At 47.0% G+C, this 5,628-nt stretch overlaps 1 long non-coding RNA gene across 1 annotated transcript; it reads left to right on the top strand.

The window, feature by feature from the left end:
- The first annotated feature begins 1,181 nt into the window (after positions 1-1,181).
- Positions 1,182-3,645, top strand: LOC137162843 (uncharacterized). The gene is made up of 2 exons (XR_010922521.1): positions 1,182-1,540; positions 2,734-3,645. It is a non-coding gene; the product is annotated as an uncharacterized lncRNA (long non-coding RNA).
- The last annotated feature ends 1,983 nt before the right edge of the window (positions 3,646-5,628 follow it).

Genomic DNA, 5,628 nt, shown 5'->3' with positions numbered 1-5,628 from the left:
ATTTCTTGTAACATGAGATATGGCATACAGTACCAATTGTGAAATATAGAGGAGTATGGTTTGTTAGAGGAAAGGTGGTCTTGGGCTGGGTCTTGGGAGCTCCCGGTTCCATTACCAGCTCTACTTGAGGTTCCCTCTGTGTGCTTGGACAGTTGAGCACTTAATCTTTGAGCACTGTGCCTCTGTTTCCCATCTCTAAAATGGAGATAACAACCGTTCCTTTATCCCACCCTTTGCCTGTCTTGTGTTTTAGATCATAAACTCTTCAGGGCAGAGAATGCCTGCCAAAATGTTTTTCTGCAGTGCATACTACAACAGAACACTGATCTTGGTCAGGACCTCTAAGTACTACTATCATACATATCTATAATAATAGTGTGGCCGTAATTGTACGTATGGTGTCTCTTTCTGACACAACTGACACTTAGTTGTATACAATAGGTCTAATGTTAGAAAGATGTGCAGTCTGAACAGAGAACCAAGAACACCTGGCACAATCATCCCCTTAGGTGTGTGCATGTAGCTTTCATTGATGCCAATGGGAGTTTTGCACATATATATCTGCTCCTGAGTTCTAAACCCATTTTAGATCCTGGGTATGTCTACACTGCAGTGTAAGCTGTGGTTAAGACTCAGGCTTGAGCCCAATCTCTCTTTCTGTCTACTCACAATTCCTTCTGAGTCAGGCCTGGTCCCCAAGCTTCTGTAGGGGTGGAGGGTTTGAGCCCACATCGTACTGGGACTTGGGCCCAAACTTAATCATTTTGCAATGTGGGCACAACTCAGGCCCAGGCCACCCAAATATGGACCCTGAGAGTCCACCAATGCTATCCCACAATCCCATGGGCCAGTGTTCTTTGTCCTCTCTATCCCAAGAGTAGCCAATTGACTTTCAGGAAATGGAAGCAAGCCTCCTTCTCCAAGAGCACAGCTGCTGGGCTTTTAACCCTTCCATTTTATTCTGACTGCTGAGCTGCAAACACAGTGAACCTTCTCTTGAGTTTACAGTGGCTACCAGAAGAGTCCTTTGCCAAGCACACTACTTCCTGGTCATGGGAGCACAGCCAGATTGTGGTGAATTTCTGGTGCAAGGCAAGCAAACAGTTTGACTTTAGTAAGAGTTCCAGGAATGACCACGTATACCAGCTAATTGCAAAGAAGCTGACAGCACTGGAGATTCACCAGACCAATGACTAGTGCAGGGAGAGGATTAAATGGCTCAAGCACTACCCGCAGCTCTGGGAACTTGCTGTTGTCCTGCTCCTTTTATGAGGAGTTTGACCCAGTGCATGATGACCTGATCAGTCAGGATGCTGACCTGCTGACCCCAGAATCAAGCATCAGAATATTTGGGAGCCTTAGGTGCCAAATCAGGCCACCAAAGTGTCTCTGGTGATGACACCAGTCCCCCAGGAGGCTTTACTGCCAGAGCAGCTGCAGCACAGCCTGGGGCTGTACTTGGAGGAGCTTTTTGATACTCCCTGGAGGAGCAGCCTGCTACAGAACCAGCAGCAGAAACAAGAGAGGCCTTGTAAGCCTGGTAGGTTTCTGGCTCCATGTTTGTTGTTAATATAGGAATGGGAGGGATTTCCGCTTTATGAATCTATGCAAAAGTTATTACAAATGCCAGCTAACAGCATGTATCCACTAATGGTGGTTCTCCTGCCAACCTCTTGGCATCACTTTGCCTCTCCTCACCCCCCTCCATGTCAAATTCAAAATGGAGACAGAGAAGAAAACAGTGAAATAAGTTTTTAAGATTTAAGTTTTACTAGTATCTCTCCTATTCTTGCGGGACCTTTGTAGAAGCGGGGACCTTTGCAGCGCCTCTCTGGTAGAATCTATTATTCTGCAGGGGAAAAAATCTGTGGGGGACATGAATTCTGCACTTATAATTCTTTTGTTAAAAAGCTGGGGGGCGGGAGCATGGCTCCCTTCCCCTCCCAGTTTTGGTGCCAGTGGTAGTTAGTCCAGAAGTGTGCCGGGGCAGCAGAGAGGGGAAATGCCCTGGAGTTCTGTGTGTTTGCATGCTGTCATAACAGGCTGTCTTGGCAGCCATAGGCATGCACTAATCCATGTGGCCACTAATGTAGCATCCTGTTGATACTCCCATCAATTTTGACCCTATCTTAGGTGCTGACAGCAGCAAACTTTTCCATAACAGGCACTCCAGATAGGTAGCTACATTTTGCAGAAGGGCATATTAAGAAGTTCTGCCCCAGTAGGTGACCAGACCACTCTGCTCGTTGATGTGTTGTTCATTCGCTGTAAATTTGAAAACTTTGGTGGCATACAAGACTCGCTTGCCACCAGAAGCTTGGAATAAAATATCTCTTTACTACTGAGGCACCACAAGAATTGTTATGTCCTCCAAAATGTGGAATGCCTGCAATGACTTCTGTAGAAGGCTTCTGTAGTAGTAAGCTGCATCCCCTCCCCGCCACACACACCTTCCTTTCCTCAAAGCCCAAAGTGATGTACAATTTGAAAACAAAAAACAGTTGTGATTTTTAATTTACCATTGCCTGGACAGTCTTTTCACTGGGATTAACTCAGTTATGTGCACGGACTGCCTGAGAGCTGAAGGGACCTTCCTGGCAATCTATTGAAGCTCATTTTTACAAAGTGACATTTTTTGGCCTTGGAATTCCACAAGACACTTTTCTCTGGTGGCACAGTGCTGCATTTTTTAATTACTGACACAGTCATGTAGTGTTTTATGTCTGGTTGCAGGCCCATCAACCTCTGCTGCCCCCAGTACCTCAGCAGCTCGCCCAACCTCCAGAAGTCTGGCTCTCAGAACAGTCATGGACCGCTCCAAGAGGAAGGGTTTCTGTAATGACCTTACGGTGGACATTCTGGAGAAGGCCCCAATCAGGTGCAATACCAAAGAGAGAAGAATTCACTGCAAGTCAAGAGTCAAGCAGAAAGGTACAGGCAGGCTGTACATCTTGAGGACAGAATTGCAACTCCTGTGCGGACACTTGTGCTGGAGTTTGTGGAACAGGTATGTCAGTTGAGGAGGGCCATTGCTCAGCAGAAAGACCTGCTTGAGTGGCTGCTTTTATTAATGGCCGCAAGAGTGCAGGCTCCCGCACCACAGCCTGAGTCCTTTCCGTGGTACCATGCACTGCATACAAGGAACACACTGGACAATTCCATCGTTGCGTGGCCCATGCAACCGGGACTTAACAGCAGCTGGACTGGAAAATCTATCCTCTGCAGTTCACCACTCCCATCTGGCCCCCAATCCTCCTGCATACATTCTCTCTCCTGTTTCATCCTTTCGCCCCTGCACTGACCCTCCTCCCCCTTGCAGTCTGCAAGCCCCCCAGTCCGACAGTCCTACACCCATGCAGTGTCAGTAAGTGCATGCGAAACACACAAGAAAGGGAAAGGAGAACATGCCGGGGACACGCAAAATTAGGGCACTTTTTTTATGGCACTGTTTGCACGGTTCAGTGTTTGGTTTATGCATTTTATTTTATTCCTGGTTGTGGTGTTGGCTTATAACTGTTCTTTCAGTGTTCAGATAATAGCTAATCTGCCTGGCGATGCTCTCTTTGTTATTTTTTAATTCAGATAAAGGCTTTTATTTTATTAAGAAAATGTTTGCCATCACTATCTCACAGCTTATCACGTGAATGTTGAATAATAAAGGTAAACACATGCTAAGGCTCACATAAGAGGCACCCAAACACAATTTCTGAATACATCTGTGCACATCAATCCATAGTGTGTGTGCACATGCCTCCCTCCCATTTCATAAACAGTCATGTCATTTATAATAAAGATTCATGACAATCATTCCCCCATTGCATTGCATAATGTGACAGCACTTCATTTACAGTAAAAATTGCTGTACAGAACCATACTGTTCTCCCTCTTCCACTGGCCTGTGCAAGTCCAAAATGGGGGAGCACAGAGCATCCTTGATTTCTGTTGCCCAGGTGCATCTTGCTCTAGCTGTGACAGGTGCACTTTCTGGAGGAGTGTACCAGTTCAGCAATCCATTGTTGTCATAGGTCCGTTCAGGGGCAATGACTCACCTTTGTCTTCACAAAGATTGGGAAGAACACAGCAAGCCCCAAGAATGTGGACAGCACTGATACTGAAATCCACCAGTCTGTAAACAGAGACAGTGAGATTTCAATCTGCCACATTCAACCACCTGTCTACACCTACTGAGAGTGTAATAAATCTGCTTTTGTCAGGCCCTCTGAGATCAGGATATGGTTTCACAAGCCTAGCTCAAAAGGGGTACCTGGGGTCCTCCCGAATTACAGTGGGGACAGTAATTCCATTTATGACAATGTCATTTGGTGGAGTAGCGTTCCCAGCCTGCCAATGAATGCAAACTCCCGATCAGCAGAAAACTCTGGCATCATGGACTTTTCCAGTGCAGCCCACATTGGCATCCATAAATCAGCTTTGTGATCTACAAGGGCCTACACAGCAATGGAGTATGGTGTGCAGTTTATGTACTTGTGTGTCCAATATGGAGGGCAAACTATGGGCATGAGTCCCATCAGTCACCCCAGCGTGGTTTGGGAACCCCATTCTGTCAAAGCCAGCAATTCAGGAATATTCTTTATGCCTGCCACATTGGGGTAAATCACATGCCTGATTGCCTCAGAAACTCTGTCACCGCTTTACCCACAGTTGACATTTCAACCCCAAACTGGTTAGCAACGGACCTATGGCAGTTTGAGGTAGTCAGCTTCCAGACGGTTATAGCAACCTGCTTCTGGACCAGTATGGCCTCCCTCATGTGTGTGTCCTGATGCAGGCGGGTCAGGGCAAGCTGCTCACAAAGCTCCAGAAATGTAGTTTTCATCATGTGCAAATTCTGGACCTACTGCTGGTCATCCTAGGTCTGCATGAAGATGTGGTCTGCTCCAGAAGTGCCGGACAACGTAGGGGGCATCGGTAGCCACATTGAGAGTTGTGTGCAACATCAGCCGGTTGGAGTCTGCTATGTAGGTATCCTCCTTCTTCTTCTGCTCCATCATTAGCTCCGTCAGCTGCCTTTGGTAGATCAGAAAATGCCACTGGAACGTCCACCAGTGTCTCATGAGAGCTCTGCCCATTTCTTGAAACAGGAGTGAAAGCACAAGCAACAGAAGCTCTTCAGATGGTGACTTCTCCAAGGGAGCATGCAGATCCAAAAGACAGCTCGGCAGGATCTGTTGGGAACGTGGTGGGCTGCGACATCTTCCTGCATCGTGCAGGGTGGACAGTCAAGTTTTCCAACACTTCACCACAAACCAGGGGCTAGGGTGGTTACACTTTGGGAGGGCTCTAGGAAGTCTGGGATATGGTTGATTGGACTTGTGTCTGCGTACTGCAATGTGGACGCAGGAGCCCTGTTATGGGCCTGGGATCAAAAACTCTTAATTTAGGGTCAATATGCAGTGGGGGCACAAGCCCTGAGCTTGCAATCCCAGTGTCCATGGGCTCGAGTCTCACTAACCCTACGTTTGCACTGCAGTGTAGAAATACTTTGTCTTTCTATGATGCCCTGGATGCATCAACCTCTCTGCCTCAGTTTCCCCTTCTTTAAAATGGAGACAATGCTATGCACCTCATGTAGCTCACTAGGCGAGATTAATTAGTTGTGATAATTCA

Source organism: Emydura macquarii, unplaced genomic scaffold, assembly GCF_026122565.2.
Source record: "Emydura macquarii macquarii isolate MOO-44397 ecotype Brisbane River unplaced genomic scaffold, CSIRO-AGI_Emac_v2 contig_2473, whole genome shotgun sequence".
Lineage (NCBI taxonomy): Eukaryota > Metazoa > Chordata > Testudines > Chelidae > Emydura > Emydura macquarii.
This window is presented reverse-complemented; position numbering and strand designations above follow the sequence as displayed.